The sequence below is a fragment of the Pelobates fuscus genome, chromosome 6 (genome assembly GCF_036172605.1).
Source record: "Pelobates fuscus isolate aPelFus1 chromosome 6, aPelFus1.pri, whole genome shotgun sequence".
Classification (NCBI taxonomy): Eukaryota; Metazoa; Chordata; class Amphibia; order Anura; family Pelobatidae; genus Pelobates; species Pelobates fuscus.
The window spans coordinates 281,676,411-281,701,931 of record NC_086322.1 but is presented as its reverse complement, the minus strand read 5'-3'; positions in this window follow the sequence as shown (position 1 = coordinate 281,701,931).

Here is a 25,521-nt window from a genome sequence, read left to right as displayed (position 1 = left end):
CCCTCAGGGCCACTCTCCCACTAGGCTGAGTGGGTTAAAACTCCTTCAGCCACTTACCTGTCTCCAGCACTGGGCTCCCTCTGTGCTGGGGAACCCTCCACTCCCTGCCGATGTCAGATCCGAATGCGCATGCACGGCAAGAGCCGCGTGCGCATTTAAACAGCCCATATGAATTTAAAATGCTTTCCTATGGATGTCAAGCGCCTTCTCACTGTGATTTTCACAGTGAGAGTCGCGGAAGCGCCTCTAGCTGCTGTCAGTGAGACAGTCACTAAAGGTTGGATTAACCCTCAGTGAAGCATTGCTATATTTTCAGCTGCAGGGTTAAAACTAGAGGGACCTGGCACCCAGATCACTTCATTGAGCTGAAGTGGTCTGGGTGCCTAGAATGGTCCTTTACGAAAACTACGTATTCCTGAGTCAAAAATGCCACAATAAACACTCATATTAAGAATTACAAAAAATCTCTTAGGGATTTTAAGGGGAAGTTTGTTTTCACCCATTTCCCATTTAAAGGGCCCAATTTGTAATTTTTTCTTTAGAACAATGGTAAAACAGGCCTTAATGGTGAATAATGGAACAACCATTCTCCTAACAGGTCCTCTAAGCACAATAACCATTACAACTCATTGTAGTAACTTTAGGGGTTTAAGCGGAAGCTGTACGTCATTTTATTTGTCTGTTTTGGAGATGGGCTGACGCACCCCCAGAATTCTCCCCCTGTCCTTAACATCCAAGATGGACAGAATTGCACTTGGTCATTAGAAAATTTTAATTTCTGCATTATCGGTGCATTTGGAGAGAGACTGTGGAGTGGCTCATTTTTTTTGCAAACTTCTCTAAAACAGTGTGACAAGAAAATGTAGGATGGCTCCCACAGACATATTTCACCATAATCACTAGAATGAACTGTTATGTTGCGTATATTGCTCCGTGAACTTTGACACCCTCCCCCATCTTTTGACACAGTTCTGGTAAAGGTGGGATATGATTTTATTAATGCCATTTTGGAAGCCTTCACATTTGGGACTCTTGGCTCCTTACTGTGCCCCACCTCCTATGCATAGGGAGTTTTTTGTTTTGAAATAAGGTTTGAGAAACATGACAAAGAGTTCAAGGTGTTCCCTTCACCTCCAAATTCTCCAAATCTCAATCTGTTTGAGCATCTATGGGATGTGCTGGAACAACATACCGATCCATGGAGGCCCCACCGCGCAACTTGCAGGACTCAAAGGATCTGCTGCTAATGTCTTGGTGCCAGATACCACAAGACATGTTCAGAGGTCAAGGGAAATCCATGCCCCAATGCACCAGACCTGTTTTGGCAGCACGAGGGGGCCCTACACAATACTAGGCAGGTGGTTTTAATGTTGTAGCTGATCAGTCTATAACCACAGGTTTACAAAACATATACATTTTAGTTAAAGCAGCTCTGTCACCAAATTATTCTCCATCCCCCAGTCTATACTCTCCCTCTATCCCACCTCCATGCCCTCCTCCAACATTTAGTGACTTTGGGACCCATGCTACTTACCTTTTTTTCACTTTTGCCATCCTGCTGGTTCTTCTTTCACAGTGCTGCCATCTTAGCGTTTCCAAGATGGTGGCTGCCAGAAATGACTGCGTCCGCTCTTCCTAGTTATTATTATTATTATTATGATGATATTTATAGAGCGCCGTCAAATTCCGCAGCGCTTTACAATGGGTGGACGAACATACATGTAGTTGTAACCAGACAAGTTGGACACACAGGAACAGAGGGGTTGAGGGCCCTGCTCAATGAGCTTGCATGCTAGAGGGAGTGGGTTAAAATTACACAAAAAGGTAAGGATAGTATTAGACTAGTGGCAGTTGCAGAAGAGGAATCAGTTGGGAGCTATTAAGAGTTTAATTGATATGCTTTTATGAAGAAGTGGGTTTTTAACGATTTTTTGAAGGAGTGGAGACTGGGTGAGCATCTAACGGAGGAGGGAAGTGAGTTCCACAGGAACGGTGCAGCCCTCGAGAAATCTTGAAGGCAAGCATCAGAGGTGGGAGTACGGACAGAAGATAGACGTAAGTCTTCAGCAGATCGTAAGGGCCTAGACGGGACATACTTGTGTATAAGGGAGGATAGATAGGTGGGAGCAGCATTATGTAGAGATTTGAAAGCATGAAAGTTATGCGCATGAATCAATGGCGTGATGCCATTTATTATTGGTCATCAGGAGGGTAGTAAGCTCATGATGACCAATAATAAAGTTGACAAAAGACGTGGAGCCTAACTAAAACTCCATCCTTTGTCAACTTGCAACTTGCATAAAGGAAAAAAATATAAATATTTTTTTTTTTTTTTAAACATGGCTGTCCAGGAGGTATACTTCAACATGTCCGGTGAGATAGCTCAGTAGCCTAATGCATCATCGGTAGAATCTGTTCAACCTTTGGAGTTCACAGGCAGACTTGACAAAGTAAAAATATAAACTTGGTTTTGTTTTTTCACCTAAATATTGTTTTTTGTTACTTTGGAATTTTTAAAAAAATTTTTCCACTGCTCCACTCCTATTTATATTTTTTACTTCTGATTCTACATTGTGTGTTGGGGTACAACACCAGAGTGTGTCAGCAGCATATAAAAGTCCACAAATATAATTCATGCCAACTCTAATTATGAAGTATTTAGAATTTCAGTATTATACAATTTTTTGAGCGCTCCAAAAATCAACATTTTCAGACTTGCCTAAGCCCTTCATCCTTCTGAGGTAAAAAAAAAATGAGTACCATTAAATTGGGCAAAAGCAACATCCCGTAGCACGTAATTGTAAACCAGAGCAATGTGAATGTACCGTTCCTGGTTAATTACTTTGTTATTATCATTAGGTTGGGGAAAAAAAAAATTACATGGAAAAAAGTGTCTTTAAGAGCCACTTTAATAGGTACCGAGGTATCTACAAATAAGGATGCACATTCACCCCCCTGTTTCCTGCATTTTTTGTTATAATTTCTTTGTTCAGGGTGATTGGGAATGTGTAACAGAATTCTGTCATGGACTGGCAAACATTTTAATTCATATAAAGTGTATGTTAGAGATGTACAAGTGGGTCGATGGATAAAAGGTGGTGGAGTTATACGGTAAATTTGGAGTAAGGTTGTATAACATGCAAACTGAAGAAAATTTAGGGCTGACGTCTTGCATACCTTGTTGAAAGCAGTAACGGGGAGGAAGAGGTGTGCAAAAAAAATGAAGATGCTGCAGAAGAGGTGGAGGAGATATGATATAGACCAAAAAACAACGTCATGGAGATAAGATTAAAAAACAATTCTCAACAGCATCAGTCTACGCCAACGTTTGACAACATTTTTAATAAAATATTATAACTCAAATAATATTATAGTAGCTTAAATAAAATCCCAAATATTCATAGTCAACATTTTGTTCTCCCACATTCCAATCCATCGTTACTCCTACATTTTGAGTAATTCTTGTCTCATCCACAGAAGGAAGATTCCTTAGTGGTCTATTTACGATGAACTGAAGCTCCCAACATGCTTAGCCAACCTTTGACTCAGAATGTTAGGGTAATAACGAGATTTCCACTTCCACGTCTTCCCAACAGGGCAAGTTTCCAATTAAGAGAAATTACATATGATTCTGAGAATGGAACTGATACGCTCTGCTACCCCTGTGGTTTTGGCATACATTAGGGAAACCACAAGCGAGCAAGAGAAACACTTTAAAGAAAAACAAGCTGAAAGTTTAATAGTGCTCTGTACATTTAGTAGGATGCCGGAGCAGTGTGGAGATGCAAAGGGTTCAGAACAATTTATGCTTGCTAAAGGCCTCAGTTATATCTCAGCATATAAAACAATCTTATTTTTCATCTGCACCTTGTTAGACATCAGTGGCTGAACTACATGTCCCATAAACCTGTGCTGGATATGGGTTTAACACAGGAAAAAAAAAAAAAAACAGACCAAAATGAAAGACTTCTGATTGGATGAGCCTCTTCCTGGTCTGGGAGGAGTCTGCCTACTCGTTTTGCTCACATTGCATTAGCAGAATCAGAGGGAAGATAAATTTATTGCCCCACCCCAAAAAAATAATAATAATAATGCGTTTTCAATATAAGGCATTAAAAAGGGACTCACCCTAGAGTCTTCCTCTAAATGCACAGTGAACACTTTTGAACAAAAATTTTTTTTTTTAATGAATTCCATGTATAAATATTTTTACTACTGCACTTTCATCTAAATGTATCTGTCCGACTTCGATCAAGTGGATAAGTGACTTCAGATCAGAATCCAAATAGATTGTGTAAGCAGCCTTCAAAGGCATACTATGCAAGATTATCCATTGGTTGTGAAATAATTGTCTGGAGGGCTCTAATGTTTTAACAAGCTAACAACATGCTGTTATAAATCCCATCTCTCAATAGTCTAACTGGTGGAGAATCGCTAGTGGTTTTTAAACCGACGACAAGTTTGAGAATCCATATTTTAATTCCTATGTATGATCTGACCGAAGGATAGCATAGTAACATTCACTGTGCAAAAGCAATGGAAATTAGACAAATGTATTTGTTACGTTTCACTGTTGTGCCAAGAAAAATAGACTTAGGACAGAATGTGTGTCAGAATAGCATTTAGATGGCTCCCCATCCTGCCTGAGAATTACTTAGAATAACATCTTGTATCACATGCTAATTTGATAAGGAAGGGGCAGTACTCAATATGAAAAACTGTTAACGTTTACAAGACACATTGTAGAAAAAAAATGGACAATTGTGTCGTAAGCCTCCCTTGAGTTGCCACATCACCAAACGCGAACAGAAGATTCCTCGTTGATCAGCAACAGCAAACAAAATTGCAATAAGCATTGTAATAGTAGTATAACAGCGATACTGATAACAATACGATACGGAGCCAACCCTGGTGCCAGGAGGAGGGGTTTGGTATCCCCTTATTTGCCACCGCGCGCTGTGTATGAACAATAGCTCCAGCTCCAGCTTTTCAAACGTGGCTGTGACCACTGCACTTCAGCACCTTCATCATCATTTTGCACTTTGAACTTGCACTCTGCCCAGGCGGGGAAGACCGCGGACACCACTGTTTATATTTATTTTTTAAAATCACCTATTTTTTTTTTTTCCATTTTGGTGGCCATCTTGATTGACAGCACCACTGTGGGCGGAGCCAACCCTGTTACCAGGAGGAGGGGTTTGGTATCCCCTTATTTGCCACCGCGCGCTGTGTATGAACAATAGCTCCAGCTCCAGCTTTTCAAACGTGGCTGTGACCACTGCACTTCAGCACCTTCATCATCATTTTGCACTTTGAACTTGCACTCTGCCCAGGCGGGGAAGACCGCGGACACCACTGTTTATATTTATTTTTTAAAACCACCTATTTTTTTTTTTCCATTTTGGTGGCCATCTTGATTGACAGCACCACTGTGGGCGGAGCCAACCCTGTTACCAGGAGGAGGGGTTTGGTATCCCCTTATTTGCCACCGCGCGCTGTGTATGAACAATAGCTCCAGCTCCAGCTTTTCAAACGTGGCTGTGACCACTGCACTTCAGCACCTTCATCATCATTTTGCACTTTGAACTTGCACTCTGCCCAGGCGGGGAAGACCGCGGACACCACTGTTTATATTTATTTTTTAAAACCACCTATTTTTTTTTTTTCCATTTTGGTGGCCATCTTGATTGACAGCACCACTGTGGGCGGAGCCAACCCTGTTACCAGGAGGAGGGGTTTGGTATCCCCTTATTTGCCACCGCGCGCTGTGTATGAACAATAGCTCCAGCTCCAGCTTTTCAAACGTGGCTGTGACCACTGCACTTCAGCACCTTCATCATCATTTTGCACTTTGAACTTGCACTCTGCCCAGGCGGGGAAGACCGCGGACACCACTGTTTATATTTATTTTTTAAAACCACCTATTTTTTTTTTTTCCATTTTGGTGGCCATCTTGATTGACAGCACCACTGTGGGCGGAGCCAACCCTGTTACCAGGAGGAGGGGTTTGGTATCCCCTTATTTGCCACCGCGCGCTGTGTATGAACAATAGCTCTAGCTCCAGCTTTTCAAACGTGGCTGTGACCACTGCACTTCAGCACCTTCATCATCATTTTGCACTTTGAACTTGCACTCTGCCCAGGCGGGGAAGACCGCGGACACCACTGTTTATATTTATTTTTTAAAACCACCTATTTTTTTTTTTCCATTTTGGTGGCCATCTTGATTGACAGCACCACTGTGGGCGGAGCCAACCCTGTTACCAGGAGGAGGGGTTTGGTATCCCCTTATTTGCCACTGCGCGCTGCGCGGAGCGCAGCGGGCGCAGGCGGCGCGCCAGAGGCGCGCCAGAGGGAAGCCCGTCTGTGCCCGTCCGTGCCCCGGACGGGCGGGACGGGCGGACCAACGACAATTTATTTACTTCTTACTGGTTTTTATTAATTTTCCCCCCCTATTTTTATTTTCTTATTGTTTACCTATTTATTTTGTTGCTATTTTTATTTTTATTTTGGTAATTTTAACTTTAGCCTGTCTTCAACTGTAAGTGTTACTCTTCGCATTTTTTTTTGCTATTGATCATTTTTGCTAAAAGTTAAGATCGCATATTTTTGACAATTGGTAAACCTGGTCGTTATCTGTTATTGTTATATATAATCTGCAGATTGTGCCTCAGTTGTTGAAACCTTGTAGCAACATGAGTAACTTGAATTACTCTGCCTCTGATTTGAAGGCTTTAAATACTAATGGCCCAATAGATATTCGTACTGCCCTCAAATTAAAGAAAAATAAAATATTATCTCGCTATGGAAGCTCCCAGATTAAAACTATTCTTAATTTGGCTAGCAACCTTAGCAAGACTAATAATACTCTAAAGAGTAATCATGGCCCGTCTTTTAAGGGTGCTCTATTGAATGCCCGCTCAGCAATTAAGAACGCTGAGGCCATCAATATTGTAATTAAGGATAATAACCTTGATTTTTTGTTTTTAACAGAAACATGGTTTTCCCCCTCAACCCCACCTCGTCTTGATGAATTGGCCCCCCCTGGATATCACATACTTATGTGTAATCGAGCCACAAGAAGAGGCGGGGGGATTGCGATTATTTTTAAAGAACACCTTAAAATCAGTGAAATTGAGATGGAGGTGACATCCTTTACCACATTTGAATATCTCTCTCTCCTATGGCAGCGCACTGAGAGGGAAACGGCAGGTCTAGCTCTTATTTATCATCCGCCCAATACTAGTACCCCCGTCTTTATGGAGGAGATATCTGAACTGCTAACTATTATAAGTCTCAAGTTTACCTCCTCCATCATTTTGGGAGACTTTAACTTATGGGCTGATTCTCCTACGGACTCTCATGCCCAGAGTTTAATACTCTACGCTAAAACCATAGGGTATAATCAAGCAGTATCCGGCCCTACACATAGAACCGGACATACACTAGATTGGATTTTTCACAATGGGTTGATTTCCTCGACTGCTACTCCTCAACCCACGGCCTGGAGTGATCATAATTTGATCAAGTTTGAGGCAGTAGGTGTTGAAATGAAGAAAATCCCCCACATCCCAAAAAGAAATAATATCTGCACATGGTCTCGAGATATTTCCAAAGTCACCGGACCTCTTCTTAGCACAACTTTTTCCAGCAAAATGGACCCCATTAAATTTCATGATTCCCATACAGTAGAAGAGAAAATCTTACTGTTTAATTCAGTGATTGAAGAATCAATAGAGCTTCTAGCCCCTATGAAAAAAACTTGTCTAGTAAGACAAGTAGATAAAAACCCTCCCTGGTTTAATCAGGTGACCAGAGAGATGAAATGGCGATGTCGAGCAGCTGAAAAACGGTGGAGAAAAGATTACAATGCCGACCTTAAACTGGAATATCTAAAATCTTTAAAATTATATAAATCTAGTATTAAAAATACGAAAAAACAATATTTCACAGATAAGATTACAAAAGCGAAAAACTCAGCGGCAGAGCTTTTTCGCACAACAAACCTCCTAGCAAATCCTAACTGTTCGCTTCCCCAAGAAGAAACATCTCAAAAGTTTTGCGAATCCCTTTCTCACTTTTTTAAACAAAAAATAGATCTAATTAGGAGCAACATAGTGGTGGAACCTGATGCAGAAACTTTTACACCCTATGATGGTTCGATGTTCTCGAATTTTAAACCCGTTAGTACACCCGAGATTTTGATCATCCTCAAGTCTCTCAGGGCAGCGTCCTCATCGCTGGATCCCTGCACTGCTCAGCTGGTGAAGGATGCCGCTGATGTTCTGGCCCCTTATATTGCAGACATTGTTAGTATGTCATTTGCCACCGGAGTTGTGCCTGGCATTCTGAAGCAGGCTGTGGTTATCCCTCTGCTGAAGACACCAACTGGGCCACGCTCCGAGTTGAGCAACAATCGACCTATTTCCACCTTGCCTTTTTTGGCCAAGATCATCGAGAGAGCGGCGGTATGGCAAATTCAGCCTCACCTGGAGTCTAATCACATTCTGGATGACTTCCAATCGGGATTTCGACCTGGCAGAGGGACAGAAACTGCCCTGGTTAAAGTCCACGACGATCTCCTGTGGGCCTTGGACAGAGGGGAGGAAATTGCCCTGGTACTCCTGGATTTATCGGCGGCCTTCGATACTATCGATCATGATAGATTGACAGAGAGGCTATTTACTGTGGCTGGTGTGGATGACAGGGCGTTGGCTTGGGTGACCTCGTTTCTCCACGACAGGGTTCAAAGGGTAAAATTGGGGACATTTTACTCCTCTAACATCTCCCTGACATGTGGAGTCCCCCAGGGTTCGGCCTTATCTCCAATCCTGTTTAACATCTATATGAGGCCACTGACCCATATCATCCGCCGCCACACGCTTCCCTATCATATCTATGCCGACGATACCCAGTTGTATTTTCGCCTGGCCAAGAAAAAGGAGGATCAAATCAATCTTTCTTCCTGCCTACAGGATATCCAGTCGTGGATGGGAGCCAATTATCTAAAACTTAATGGCTCCAAAACTGAATGCATCATCTTCAGTAACCAGGAGGTGAATAGTATCTTTCCCTCATGGCTGGACTCGTTTTCTCCACCTCCGAGTCCTGCCACCAAGGTCAGAGATCTGGGAGTCATTTTCGACTCCAGGTTGACAATGAAGCCCCAGATTAATCAGGTGGTAAGCTCTTGCCACTACCACCTGAGGCTTCTGAGGTCTATTTTTAGATTCATTGCCTCCTCTGATCAAATCTCGGTGGTCAACGCCATCATCGGTAGCCGATTGGACTACTGCAATGCTCTGTACCTTGGACTGCCTCAGAACATCATACACAAGCTACAGTTGATACAGAACGCAGCTGCAAGGCTACTTACGGGTGTGGCCCGCAATGACCATATCACTCCATCATTAAGAGCCTTGCATTGGCTGCCCGTTCGTGAACGGGTTCTGTTTAAAAATGGTTGTTTGGTATTTAAGGCAGTCCATGGTATGGGACCAGACTATCTGAAGGATAAATTCACACGCTATGCTCCCAGTCGATCCTTGAGATCGGCTGATTTAGCCTTATTGAAGATTCCAAATTTTAAAAAGAAAAAGTGCGGAGGGAGAACGAGTGAAGTTCAGGGAGCGCAATTTTGGAACTCCCTGCCTCTGACATTAAGACTTGAGAATGATCTACTGAAGTTCCGCCAGAGCTTAAAAACAGCTTTATTTGCTCAGGCGTATGGGATGACATGAAAATTTTTAACCTGGTCCAAATGCATGTGATTATAATGCTGTTGTTTGCTGGATATGGTTTTATCTGTTTTTTATTGCTGGTATGCGCATCGAGACCCTATGGGTAATAAGACTGCGTTTCTTAAGAATTTTTAATAAATAAATAATAAATAAATAATAAATAATAAATTTTAATAATAACAATGAACATGTTCGATATGCCCCAAATGTCCATTTTGAACATCCTTAAAATAAACGCATACAGATTATCAATGTCGATTTGGAACACAAAAGATGTTCCGCAGTGTTAAAAAAATTATTAAAAGGCGATATGAAGAAGAGTCTGCTCAAATCAGTCAACCATCTGTGAAGATTTGAGGTAGACATATAATTATATATGAGGACACTTACTGGTGACGTTACCACTGTTTTAATATGTGACATTATCATAACAACCTTGATGTAAAAGCAAACCTTATAATATCACCTTATTTGTTGTTATTTTTGTGATCAATCGCCAGATAATATAGGTAATGACAACCACAAGAGGTCAACCCAGTTTTAAAATCGATAAGGTTTTCTAACTACGGAGGAATTACTGTCAGGAAACAGATCTGTCATTTTTAGATTGTGAATATCTTAAAACCACACATTACTGGCCGAATTTCAGAAAATGTTATCGATTGAATACTGACCCTGGACTGTAATAGGAGCTTTGCTGCTCCATCCTCTGAATATAATCTCATCCCTACATTTGCAAGCAATTTGACTCCAACAATGCAAAGATAAATTCCCTACATGAAAGCTAAAGGGGGTGGGGGGCTCTTGCCATGTATTTAGTTATGTGTCAAGTACTGTTTCTTAGAAAGTTCCAATTATTTAAAAAAAAACAAAAAACTGGCCACCATACGGAGAACAGCCCAGCTTTCTATATTCTTCACGTACAGGGATGGTGTGGCCGAGAAATGCTATGCTCAGTTTCATCTAGGCCAGATTGTCTTTGATCATTTACCCCATGCAATGAGACACGCTGGAAACTAACAGATCTGCAGGTGTAGGCCACATGATCAACAGTCTAGAGAGCCTGAGAATGTTCACTGTTACATCCTCGACTTTGGAGAACAAGCAGGAGTCGTGAGGCTTGAATAAAGATCTGGAATACATCAGATTCACCAATGAGCAGATTGAGCCTTGGGCTCCAAAGGAGGAATACATCTACACAGAAGCTGTAGTGGAGATCAGGCGTTGCGGTGCAGTAGGTCGGAGATCTGAGAGACAGCCTTTCAGATTGGCAAAATAGAGAGAAAGGAACTCTGCTGTTCCTTATCCTCGAGACTTTACTTCTGGATTTCTCAGTGTTCTAAAATCAAACCATTTTCTTTTAGGTATAGCTTGTTATCATCTTCTAAGGAAGATCTGGAAGTGCATTCTGTCTTAACTAACAGATACAATACAGTTCACAGATATTCTCCTTAGAAATAGATTTGTCTAAAAAAAGTAAGCTAAACAAGGATGTTGAAAGTACAGTATATTTAGATCACTGGGGTTCTCTCACTGGAATTACCGTATTTATTCGAGTATAACGCGCACACGTGTATAACGCGCACCCCTAATTTTCGATTAAAAATCGGTATAAAATGTTGTACCGATTTTTCATCCAAATCTAGGGTTGCTCGTTATACTCGAATAAATATTAGCCCAGCAGAAGAGGGAGGGGGTGCTCCGATAATACTTACCAGGACCGCCGGGCAGCAAGCGTTTACTCACCTCCCTGCAGCTCCTCCAGCTCCCCAGTGTAAATCTCGCGAGACCCGCGGCCGTCAGAGCTGGCCGCGGGTCTCGCGAGATTTACACTGGGGAGCTGGAGGAGCTGCAGGGAGGTGAGTAAACGCTTGCTGCCCGCCACCCCAGGACCGCCGGGCTTGTAATGAGCCCAGCGGTCCTGGGAGGTATTATCGAAGCACCCACTCCCTCCCTCTTCTGCTGGGTAAATTATACTCGAATATTTATTCGAGTATAACGCGCACCCCTAATTTTAGATTAAAAATCGGTACAAAATTTTGCGCGTTATACTCGAATAAATACGGTACCTCCCCATCTCCCACTTGATGGGATATGGAGGGCATCAGGCCCATGGGGCCTTACTGGGGGAAGGGGGTACTCCTCACCTCTCTTCTCCCTCTTAGCATGTCCCGCTACCACTGCAGCAGGCGCTGGGGTATGATGTCATATGCATCCTATAGACTGTAAGCTCCTTTGAGCAGGGTCCTCTTCAACCTATCGTTCCTGTAAGTTTTCTTGTAATTGTCCTATTTATAGTTACATCCCCCCTCTAATAATATTGTAAAGCGCTACGGAATCTGTTGGCACTATAAAAATGGCAATAATAATAATAAGCTGACGACAGCTTGCTATATGTAAAAAAATGCATGCTGGGTAAGCAGATGGTAGTGGACTTTTCGGTCCTAAGCTTAGCTATTTTTCTCCTGCTAGACTACCAATGAAAGGAATGGCTGCTGGAGCAGAAGACTAAGGAGCCTTGTGTTTAGAGATTTTTAGAAAATGTAAAACGTGAACATGAATTACTTACGGCCAAAGTGAATTTTACATATAAGGCCAGAGTAGCCAAACTGAAAGCATAGCTGACTTAGAGAATGTATCCAGTTTGGCTATTTTGAACTTAAAGGACCACTATAGGCACCCAGACCACTTCAGCTCAATGAAGTGGTCTGGGTGCCAGGTCCCTCTAGTTTTAACCCTGCATCTGAAAATATAGCAGTTTCAGAGAAACTGCTATGTTTCACTGAGGGTTAATTCAGCCTCTAGTGGCTGTCTCCCTGACAACCGCTAGAGTCGCTTCCGCAATCCTCAATGGGAAAATCGCATTGAGGACACGCTGGATGTCCATAGGAAAGCATTGAGTAATGCTTTCCTATGGGCGGTTTGAATGTGCAAGCGGCTCTTGCCGTGCATGCGCATTCGGAGCTGATGTCGGCAGGGGGAGGAGAGGTCACCAATGCCGAGGGAACACAGCGCTGGATTAAGGTAAATGGCTGAAGGGGTTTTAGCCCCTTCAGCCCAGTGGGAGGGGGACCATGAGTGCCAGGAAAACGAGTTTGTTTTCCTGGCACTATAGTGCTCCTTTAAAGGGTTTCTTCAATCACCATGACCACTTCAGCAAGTAGCACCCCAGCACATGTGACATTGGCAGTCCAAAACTCCTGGCTGCTTAATGTCAATTCTGTGCATATTTAACTTGTGTTGTCAGCACGCACTGCACACTGACATTAGACGTTGAAATCTTCCCCTTATTGTCAGAGCGCCTACAAGGGGAAGCTTGAACTCCCTTCTCTCCGTTGCACTCAAAAAACATCCCTCTCTCTTCCCCACTCCCTCCTTCCTCCTGTGATTGGACAGTGCGTGACTCCAGTGACATCAGGAGGTGGTGCTTAAAAGCATTTCAGGTAAGGAATACCTTTTATTTTCATGTTTTAAAGGAAATTGAGTGAGGGGAACCTTCTTGTCAATGCCTAATATAGTGCACATTAAAAACCTCTCAAAACGGTTTAGTAAAAAGGGCAATTTAAAATAACATTTGTATTATAAACTCAATCTATGGTAAGCCAATCAACAAACTATAAAGGTAGAAAAGTATATTATTTATAAATTAAACATACTGGGGATCATCAAATCTATGAATAATGTATATTTAACCCCTTAAGGACCAAACTTCTGGAATAAAAGGGAATCATGACATGTCACACATGTCATGTGTCCTTAAGGGGTTAAAAGCATCACCTCTTGCATGACGTAAGTCAGATGGAACACTATATGTAAAAGTAGATACAGCTCTTTCTAGATACATATCTCAACAAGATTAGTAGCCATTATCGTCTAAAGTGGATACTTTTTAATCAGTGGTTAATCTTAATAGACAGGGACCCAATTTACACGAATGGCATTAGATTTGCATAGGCTGCAGAATTTAAAAATTAGCCCAGTCACCCATTCTTTAACTGTAATAAAAAATAAAAAAAATGAATCCTGCAAAGCACAGTCTTCACCGAGACACAGAGGCCCAGTTGAAGGTTTCGAAATTAGGCTTAAATGATGATCTGCACTTTGATGATAAGTATTTGTTTAAGAAATGAAGATTTGAGCTTTTGTGTGTTTGTTTGTACAGTTGTTTGTGTGGATATTAAAGCACAAGTCTTGATAGCATATTTAACATGCTCATTATTCATCGTCTGTGCATTTGGGTCAACCTTAAACTGACCCCGTTCACAAGAAAACAACTGAATGAAAAATATATATTTGTGCTAATTTTTAGGCAGAATATTCCATTTTAATTATTTAGTAGAAGTAGTTTTTACCTGTATGAGTAGTATCCCTGCCTGTGTGAAAATGCCACACCTGGGGACTGCCTTATGTGGACTCCACTGAATATATTATCTGACTGGTGAGAATCGATAGAATAGGACATGTTTGACCGTACAGTGATACTGCTAAGTCAGATGGCACTAGTTGAATCTGTATGTGCTGATGAGATGGCAGTTCAAGCCACATGGACTGTTCCAAAAATAAAAACATATAATTTTATGTAGTTTGGCACCGAAGGGGAACGCGTTACACTACATAATGCTGTGCTTGACTATCATTATGATGATATAAAATTTCTGGTACTAACTTCCCTCTAATGTATATGATTAACGTACTCTTGGCAGGGAATTCAATTTTTTTCTTTGTAGTTTTTAATTATTAAAAGTCAGAGTCAGATTGCGATGGTATTCGAATGGGCTATCACTATTGGATGATCTTTTTAGGAAGTTTAGAAATCTGAAGGGCAGAGGCAGGGATGAGAGGATGATGTGGAGAAGAGACGTGGAGGATTGGGATAGAGATAGGACAGTTTGATCCATCCACGAGGAGCTGGTAGCACTGGCTGAAGCTAAATATATGATCCCAATTCCACAGCCACATTTTACGCAACTCTTTCCCATGGGAACCACACTATGCTGATGCCCAGCGGAAAATACTGTTGTTTTGGTTGACCAGGACTTTCTAATCAGCATCATGGAACTCTGCGCCAGATTGGAGAATGGCCGCCGCCCAGTCAAAGTGCCTTTTGGACAGAGTGGGCGCTCAGAAGAGAGCTTTCTGGGGACACCATTTGTTTAGGGCTGTGGGCACAGGAAACCCATGTGTATTGAATGAATGTTAACTGGTGCAGAAGTGTACACCTAGGTGAATGTTACAATCCCTATTGTTCTCCTGGGGACCTACAGTTGAGGACCCAGATTTAAAAGTGTGTTGTTTTTCCCAATAAAACCAGTTCTACTTCACCCTACACTCTGCAAGTCTCTGCTAGTGCTTGGGTGAATCTGCTGCACTGCTATAAACACTGAAAATACTCTGTAGGCTATAACTACTGAGGGACCATTTGCAAGTAGGCCACCACATAACGCACTGTAGTTTAAGTGTGTGTACATGCAAAGTTATACATCTATACCGCTTACCAAGAAAAGAATAAATCCTCGTCACGTGTGGTCGGTCCGTTTGAAAAATTGCCCTGCTTGGCATTCCCCAACAAAGAATAAGTGACCTGGTGACTTTGACATTTATATATTTTCAGTAATTCCAACTAAACCATATTCCTAAGTCGGTCGTCACTTTGAAGGTAACTTTTCCACTTTTTCCTAACATCTGGATAGCAAGTTACTTTTTAAATCCACCTCCCATCCAGACAGGCTTTGCAGGCCATGTATGAAGGCTGGGTGACATAGATGGGCATTGGAACTCTTTGTCAACTGGATAGCAGACAAAGGAGTCAGCATAAGCAAGTGCAAGAAGACGTGTGACAGGTGTGCTCAGCCATGCCCTAATGAAGGGACAAATTGAAGAAGGGAATGGTCTCCCCGTACCTTGTCTAGGTCTCTATGGACACTTCGGAATGCATCTGGGCAAGCTTGGGTTACCTCTTTATATACGTCTTTTGTTCATCATTCTTTAAATATATTTTAGTATTTTTTTCAGTAACGTTTAAATGGTATTTTTCTCCAGGTATACATCCAAAAGAAACGTGCAGAGTACAGCCTGGGCTTTCAGACAGTCTCCACTTACCAAGACCAATGATGGCCAGTCCTTGGAATCACAGATTTTGGTGTCCTCCATCATGCCCAGCGAGGTTATGAACAGCATACAATGTGAAATATTTGGTGTTTAAAGAATATGATTCATGGTTTGCACATATTTACTATTTTTCTGTCTCTATCACTCTAACACAGACACGTCCTCAATGGGTAATTGTCCTGGATACTTGTCACTTAGAAGTTATATGATTATGCCACAAACTTCATAGGGGTAATGATGGAGATATACAGATAGCTACATGTGGATTTGAGTAAGCCACATATGTCTTCCATGACATTCCTTATCCTAGATTGTATAAGATGGCATTATTGTAGAACCATAGACACATAGAAACATAGAATGTGACGGCAGATAAGAACCATTCAGCCCATCTAGTCTGCCCAGTTTTCTAAATACTTTCATTAGTCCCTGGCATTATCTTATAGTTAGGATAGCCTTATGCCTATCCCACGCATGCTTAAACTCCCTCACTGTGTTAACCTCTACCACTTCAGCTGGAAGGCTATTCCATGCATCCACTACCCTCTCAGTAAAGTAATACTTCCTGATATTATTTTTAAACCTTTGTCCTTCTAATTTTAGACTATGTCCTCTTGTTGTGGTAGTTTTTCTTCTTTTAAATATAGTCTCCTCCTTTACTGTGTTGATTCCCTTTATGTATTTAAATGTTTCTATCATATCCCCCCTGTCTCGTCTTTCCTCCAAGCTATACATGTTAAGATCCTTTAACCTTTCCTGGTAAGTTTTATCCTGCAATCCATGAACCAGTTTAGTAGCCCTTCTTTGAACTCTCTCTAAGGTATCAATATCCTTCTGAAGATATGGTCTCCAGTACTGTGTACAGTACTCCAAGTGAGGTCTCACCAGTGTTCTGTACAATGGCATGAGCACTTCCCTCTTTCTACTTCTAATACCTCTCCCTATACAACCAAGCATTCTGCTAGCATTTCCTGCTGCTCTATTACATTGTCTGCCTACCTTTAAGTCCTCAGAAATAATCACCCCTAAATCCCTTTCCTCAGATGTTGAGGTTAGGACTCTATCACATATTCTGTACTCTGCCCTTGGGTTTTTACGTCCAAGATGCATTATCTTGCACTTATCCACATTAAATGTCAGTTGCCACAACTCTGACCATTTTTCTAGTTTACCTAAATCATTTGCCATTTGGCTTATCCCTCCTGGAACATCAACCCTGTTACATATCTTAGTATCATCCGCAAAAAGACACACCTTACCATCAAGACCTTCTGCAATATCACTAATAAAAATATTAAAGAGAATGGGTCCAAGTACAGATCCCTGAGGTACCCCACTGGTGACAAGCCCAAGCTTCGAATATACTCCATTGACTACAACCCTCTGTTGCCTGTCACTCAGTCACTGCCTTACCCATTCAACAATATTGGAATCCAAACTCAAAGATTGCAGTTTATTGATAAGCCTTCTATGTGCAACAGTGTCAAAAGCCTTACTGAAATCTAGGTAAGCAATGTCTACTGCACCACCCTGATCTATAATTTTAGTTACCCAATCAAAAAAATCAATAAGATTAGTTTGGCATGATCTCTATGAAGTAAACCCATGTTGTCTCTGATCTTGAAATCCATGTGTTTTTAGATGTTCAACAATCCTATCCTTTAACATGGTTTCCATCACTTTCCCCACTACTGAAGTAAGGCTTACTGGCCTATAGTTGCCCGACTCCTCCCTATTACCTTTCTTGTGAATGGGCACAACATTCGCTAACTTCCAATCTTCTGGGACTACTCCTGTTAACAATGATTGGTTAAATAAATCTGTTAATGGTTTTGCTAGTACACCACTAAGCTCTTTTAATAGCTTCGGGTGTATTCCATCAGGTCCCATTGACTTATTTGTCTTTACTTTTGACAGTTGAAATAGAACCTCTTCCTCTGTTAACTCACGTGTAATAAATAAATAAACAGATAAAATAGAAAGGTGAACAGCGCTAAAGATCAGAAATTGTACATACGTTTAGTAGAAATACTGGCCAGCGGAGTAACTTAAAAAAAAAGGAGAAACAAAGATACAAATAATGGTACAGTATGTATGAACGATATAATTCCACAAGAACAAATGGGTTATATTCACACTCACACTTTGAGGAGCTATATCAGCTCGGTGTTAAGAGCTTGGACGGAATAATCCCCGTCTATGGATTTCTTGAGGTTCCAGATCGTTGGTAAGTTTATAGGTGTAAGTATTCGTTATATGAAAAACAAGAGTAAAATACGCCACATGGTCTAGTACGTAAATATAAAATATTGTAGTAAGAGTAGATGATCCTACTTACATATACTAGAGCAACGACCTGCTCTAGTTTGGAGAATTTCAGGTGGAATAATCCCCACCTCGGGATATAGTGGACCCAGGTATAGCAGCAAAGCAGTATTAAATAGGAAGGAGGACAAAAAAAATGACTGGATAGTTTAAAAATTATATATACTTTAATACAATAAGTAAAAAGTGAATAATACACTATAAAACCAGTCCTGTATAAAAGTCCAAAATTCTTCCTCACTTGACGCGTTTCGCCGAAGCTTTCTCAAAAGTGAGCTTCGGCGAAACGCGTCAAGTGAGGAAGAATTTTGGACTTTTATACAGGACTGGTTTTATAGTGTATTATTCACTTTTTACTTATTGTATTAAAGTATATATAATTTTTAAACTATCCAGTCATTTTTTTTGCCCTCCTTCCTATTTAATACTGCTTTGCTGCTATACCTGGGTCCACTATATCCCGAGGTGGGGATTATTCCACCTGAAATTCTCCAAACTAGAGCAGGTCGTTGCTCTAGTATATGTAAGTAGGATCATCTACTCTTACTACAATATTTTATATTTACGTACTAGACCATGTGGCGTATTTTACTCTTGTTTTTCATATAACGAATACTTACACCTATAAACTTACCAACGATCTGGAACCTCAAGAAATCCATAGACGGGGATTATTCCGTCCAAGCTCTTAACACCGAGCTGATATAGCTCCTCAAAGTGTGAGTGTGAATATAACCCATTTGTTCTTGTGGAATTATATCGTTCATACATACTGTACCATTATTTGTATCTTTGTTTCTCCTTTTTTTTAAAGTTACTCCGCTGGCCAGTATTTCTACTAAACGTATGTACAATTTCTGATCTTTAGCGCTGTTCACCTTTCTATTTTATCTGTCCATTTATCACAAGGTAGAGGGAACACCTTGTTGGTGAACTGCTGCTCACCCTTGAGAAGAGAGCGCTTATTACCCTTTTGCACGTGTAATAAATGACTCATTTATCCTTTTTTTTTTAACAGAGGTCCCTTTCCTTCATTTTCAGCTGTAAATACTGAACAATAATAGTCATTGAGGCAGTCAGCTAGACCTTTATCCTCATCTACATACCTTCCTTCTTTTGTTTTTAATCTAACTAATCCTTGTTTTACTTTTCTTTTCTCATTTATGTATCTAAAAAAAGTTTTGTCCCCCTTTTTTACTGACTGTGCTATTTTCTCTTCTGTGTGTGATTTGGAAGCTCTTATAACTTGCTTAGCCTCTTTCTGCCTAATCTTATAGGTCATTCTGTCTTCCTCACTCTGTTTTTTTTTATAATTACTAAATGCGAACTTTTAGTTTTTTACTATTTTGGCCACATCTGTGGAGTACCACAGTGGTTTCTTGAATTTTTTGCTTTTACTGACAAGCCTAATGCAATTTTCTGTTGCCTTCAGTAGTGCAGCTTTTAAATAATCCAATTTCTTTTGGACTCCATTTAAGTTGCTCCAGTCTGATAATGACTCCCTCACGTGTAATAAATGAAAAAATTTTGTGATTCTCAATTTTTCTCAGTTCCGTTGACTAATGAATATGTATCTTGGCATTTGAACTTGCGACCCATGGGTTGAACAGACTTTACTGATGATGAATTAACACACTGAGCTATCTCACTGCGCTATGTAATCATGCCCAACACCACACTTTGAGTGTTACCCTCTAAGCCAGGGGTAGGCAACCTTGGGCACTTCAGATGTTTTGGACTACATCTACCTTTATCCTTTGCCAGCATTATGGCTTTAAAAGCGTTATGGAGAATTAGTCCAAAACATCTGGAATGCTGAGAGTTGCCTACCCCTGCTCCGACTGATGAAGTCAAAGCTCTCCCTCTGGATGTATGTATTGTGTGTTCTGTCACAGAACATGACAGTGAATGGCACAATCCTGATGTGGGTATCAAAGATGATTTGTGTGTTAATAGATGGTAGTCTAGACAGTTTGCAACATTCCATATATTTGTAGTCAGTAGAACCCACGACCTTAGGTAAGCCAGCTAATTTATAGAATTAACTTTACAATCATGTTGTTTGTTTGTTTGATGTTTGGAGGAATTGTATGTACTTTTGTATCCCGCCTATGAATGCTGCCAGCGCCTCAGGATGAAGTTGGACTCTGACATCCACGACACGTTGCCCTCAGACTGCAATGTGAGCTAATGTAAGTGTTTTATATTGTATCCATATGTCTTTATATGTATCCACTGTGATGTGTCTGTATGAGTTGTCCTGGGAGTTTTTGGATATGTATTTTGTGTTATAGTTTTCTTACAGCATCTGAAAGGGTTAGTTTGTGTTTGTTGAGCCTCTTTGTGGTTATCGCATTCATACAGCATATCCCCCAATAGCCCTGGAATTGGCACCATGGAAATATCCAGAGAAAGTTCAGTGTCATTAGACAAAATCATGCTCTACACTCTCAGGGCATTGGTAGAGAGCTTCACGAGCAATCTGCATCTGGTCTGCCTTGTTTGGAGAAGGGCCCAAACCCCTTGTCAGCCAGTCGGGCATGCACACAAGCCAGGCTGGCTCACTCCTTTTGCAGGCAGACTTCTTACTTTCCCTGGTAGGCTTAACAGTTGTCATTGACATTTGTGTCTGGTCCACTGCCGGTCCTAAATCCATACCTACTCAATGACAGGTGGTGTGCACATGGGGCTAATTTGTGTGTTTTAATGGAAGTGAAAAGTGTAGGGCCATATAAGTTTCCCTGAGGTGAAGCTGAAAGTTTTGGTGATATTTTAGTCTTGTCTAATGGGGTAGGACTAGCAGGAGACATAGAATACATTTTGATGTTTTCTCTCCCACAGGATTCCGTCAGAGGAAAGCCAAATGTCCGTTGACCGTTTTTTTGTTTTGTTTTGTTTGTTGTAAATAATTTTTATTGAGATAGTAGCATAGTACGCACAGACAAAATTTACAAGCGCATGACAGCATAAAAGTAAAAATGATGTGCTTTACACAACACAAATGCATCTGGTAGATAAATACATCAAATTTTTCTGAAATAATACAAGGGTAGTCGATTAAGGAAGTACATAGCAAGCGTTAGATTTAATTAAACGATGAACGTAGAGTTTAGATAAGGTACATCTCGAAGAAAAATTACAACATTAAAGTAACCAGACAGAAACATACATACTGAAAGCAAATACAAGCTTCAGTATATAAAAATACATATCCTAGTAGTTAGATAAGTGAGCCCTGAAGGTCTTAGGCTTGGCAATATGCATGCAGATAATATAGTGTAATGACATGACTTAGAAAAATCAACTGCTTAAGGAATATTAATCAAATATGAAATTACTGAAACACAGCTCTACTTCCCGATTAAGGGGTGCCTCAGCAAGCTTGCCGACTCGCCATATTTAGTTGAAGTAGAGAGCAGTATAGTCCCAAACCCCGCTCGGCTGTTAGACCCAGAACCAAGGAGACCTGGCAACAGTCGTCAACCAGCCTCCAGAATTTAGGGAGGACTACAGTTCGCTTCCCAGGTGAGATGCTTCAGGCATCCAACTCTGTCGGAGCCGAGAGGTTGGCGAAAATAATGTCATGGATTGGATTTAAACTTCCTTGCCTGTAGCATACGTCTGCCTCCTCGGCTCCTCCTGGATTGGTGTAAGGGCACTAAGCAACCAGGCGCCCGCCGCCTGCAAAAAGTCGAAAAGGTAAATGATACTGCACTCACCAGGCTTTCAAGGTGCTCAGGACCTGAGGACAGCCAAGTCTCACTTACAGATATAGAAAATAAATATTGATCCAGGCACTCAAGGATAAAAGTCAAAATAGAAACTTTATTTAGACCCAGAAGGGTCTTTGTCAAGCTAAAGTCGCCAAAAGTGGGCAGATCCTGCTCAGATCCTCCCCGCAAAGGGAGGGGCTGTAGGTGTCATCCTACTCTGCAAAATGCCTCCAAAAGGATCAAAGGATCATAAAGAGTACTCCAAGGGCCTCCCAAGATGTACCGCCATTAACTGTGCTGCAAAAATGGAGTCAGCAGCCATCTTGAAGCAGTAAAGCATTTTCTCCAGGGTCAGAAAATCTCAGGTAAGTGTAAAGCATAGATCATCACCCGGCTGCTTGGGAAGTGTTTGTGGACCGGGATAGCCCTTGTTGGTCCGGGAACGGGGTAAAAGGGCTCTGTGAATCTGAATTTCAATCCTGAAGCCGAAAACTCTCCGCGTTCCCCACTCAGGACAAGCAAGTGGACCGTAATTGTGCAAACCTAGGGAGGTCTCTGAAGACTCTGAAAAAGTATCAGGGTGTTTCTTAGTAGGTAAAAGTACATTCAGTACTGTAAAAAACAGCACAAATTCTGTGCCCAATTTAAAAGATTAGCTGTGGAGCTCCTCTGACATACGACCTGTTCAGTCAACGGTCGAGCCGTGACCCCCCATTGACCGTTTTTACCATTGCGATTACAAGCTTTTTCAGCCCATAAATGGAGTTAAATGGGCACTTACCTCTCACCTCATCCTAATACCCAGACATCAGGACAAATACCTCTCTCCTTCACTTAATACCCTGGCATCAAAATTTATACTTATCTCCATTTAAACACACAGATATCAGAATTCATACCTGTCTCCTCCTCCTAATACACAGACATCAAGACAAATATATTTAACCTTCTCATAATACACAGATTACAGGACACATTCGTATCACCTTCTCCTAATACTGAGACATCGGATTAAGCGCAGTCTCCTAATACAGAGATCCCATAGCCACGTACCTTTCACGCACTAACACATAGAGATAACAGGATATGCACACAGTCACCTCATCCCTGTTGCTGGCACACGGCACCTGCGCCGTAGCCTGCCAGATGTTGTATTAACAAGGCCCAGCTGTGCTGGGAGGTGTTTATTTACACAGAGGAGTGAATGAAAGTGAAAGACTTACTTTGCTGACTCTAGGGACACGGGGAATTAAATTTTAAAACAACTATTTCCACACTCACTTACGCTCCATACACAGCTCTGTGACAATGTGCTCTGTGTGACTGTGTGACTGCGTTACAGTAGTACGAAAGCCTGCACGTGTTAATCAGTAAACCTGTACATACACATTCCAAAATGAGGCCTACATGTGTTTACATCCAACTTTGCATATGCCACGAACAACAATATGCATTTGTTTTTTGCCTTGCAGCAACCACCTAGATAGCCATCTTTTTTCTACATACCGAGCAACCTTCTACCACTCACCTACCTGCAAGCTGCCAACAACACTAAACGTGTCCTTTTGCTAACATTACCCAGCATTCCCAACGTTACAGATGCTCTTAGCGCACCTCATATCTTCCTCTGTTACTTAACCCAACCTAGTTTGTGATCACTTTGACTGCTCACTTACCTCATTATTTATACAATCCCTTGAGCAAGATCCTCCATACGTACATCCTCTAAAAATACCAACAAACTAGACTGTATCTCTAGTAGAAATAGTGCCTATTCTTAAAGAAGCACTCCAAAACCATAACCACTGCAGAAAGATGTACGTTAACTTGCTATGTGTGTCCTGGCGTACCCCTCAGTGTGAGTAGTCAAACAGTTTGCTAATGCCTTGACTTCACAAGGTGCCGGGCCCTTGCTTTTCCTCTTCCTGTATGGAGAGTCGAAAACATTTTAGCTAAGCCCTGCAGCGCAGAGAAGGTATGGCTGTCAAGGAGGCAGGGACCGGCATGCGTCAGACTTTAAGTTAGAAGTAAAACTGTTAGAAAACATGACTGCTGACCCATACCAGTCCCTAAGAAACCGTTGCCCCCCCCCACCCCCAATAACACACATGACACATTATTCTGATGGATAAGGGCAACGGCCACAGCTTTACTTAACATAGCCAGTTTTAAACTCTGTCCAACTCTGTTAGCTGTTGGGTGGTTGCCCAACAGACAGTTCTCTCGAATTGTGTACCATGAGTCTCAACAGCCGGCTACTCGCCATCAGCTTCGTGCAGGGTGTCATCTCCCCAAAGTTCCTTTTCCATCTGCACTGTCCAGGGAAAACCGGCCAAGCTGTGACAACACAAAAACAAAACAAGACACAAGCCACAACACCAGAAACAGGTTGGGAGGGTGGGAAAAACAGTCAGGAGCTCTCAACTGATCCTGCCGACAGGTAAGTCCCCTCCCTCTCCCTTTCTTTAAGAACCCCAACTTTGCTACAATTGTATCCTTCTTGACCCAGTCCCCAATCTTGGGCAGCAGTCATGCTCCCCCTTCCTTAGTGTTCCAGGGGGAAACTGTTTGACTATATAAACTGGGGTTGTGCCAAGGCACTCGTGGCTCAATAACCACTACAGTATGTTGTAGTGGTTATGGTACTTTTAGTGTTCTTCTTAAAGTGATGCTCTGCGCACCACTATTTAAAAAAAAAAAAACAACAACACACACTATAGCAAAAAAACAACAACAACAAAAAACAACCTCTCTCTCAATCAGAGTCAGAAAACAAGCGTAATGAGGAACCCATATCAATTGTAAATATGTAAACTTTATTGAAATGATTGGGGAAAAAAATTTCAGATAAAGACTAGGGTAATCCAGGAGACAGGTAAATCCCGGATGGATTTATTCATTTGGGCTTAGACCATATAGAATATGATTTGCTTGAATCCGCTGTAATATGTTCAATGTCTAGTAGCTACAAATGCATATACATAATATATGGCATAATATACATATTAAAATGTATGCCAAAACTAAACTCGAGGTGAGGGAGGCTTACTCGGTCAAGCATAAGGCGGTTTCACTAATTTATATTACCTTGGTAACCTTGGGAATGGATGCGCCAATGGCCTACATTAACCATCTATCTCACCCGCAGTGGTTACAAATAATTTATCTCTATATCATATACAGACAGGTTATGCAAGCAATTTAGTAATTCAGTTTAATTACAGTAATTGCAAACAATGAGGGTAAGATTGGCAGTATATGTAGGGCATTGGCAAGTCCGCTCCCAACGTTACTTCAGATAACTTACACCTAAAGTTAAATGCGTCCGAATTAAATCCTACATGAGAATGCGCTAATGTAGAGGTTAGTTCTCAGGTTCTGTGATGTAAGCAGTGGGATAGTTCGAGTTTCTCAAACCACTCGCAACCGTAGGAACAGCATGCACTGACCCTTTGCACCATAATCACTTCAATGAACAGTAGTAGTTATGGTGCTTATTGTGTCTGTTTAATGTTTTGTAGTGCACCTTGTAATAGAAAACTGGAGGAATTAATCAAGGCAAAGTGCTTAATAAGGAACAATCACCATAGAAACCAAGGGAATGTGTCTCAACATTTAGTACTGTGCACCCACTAT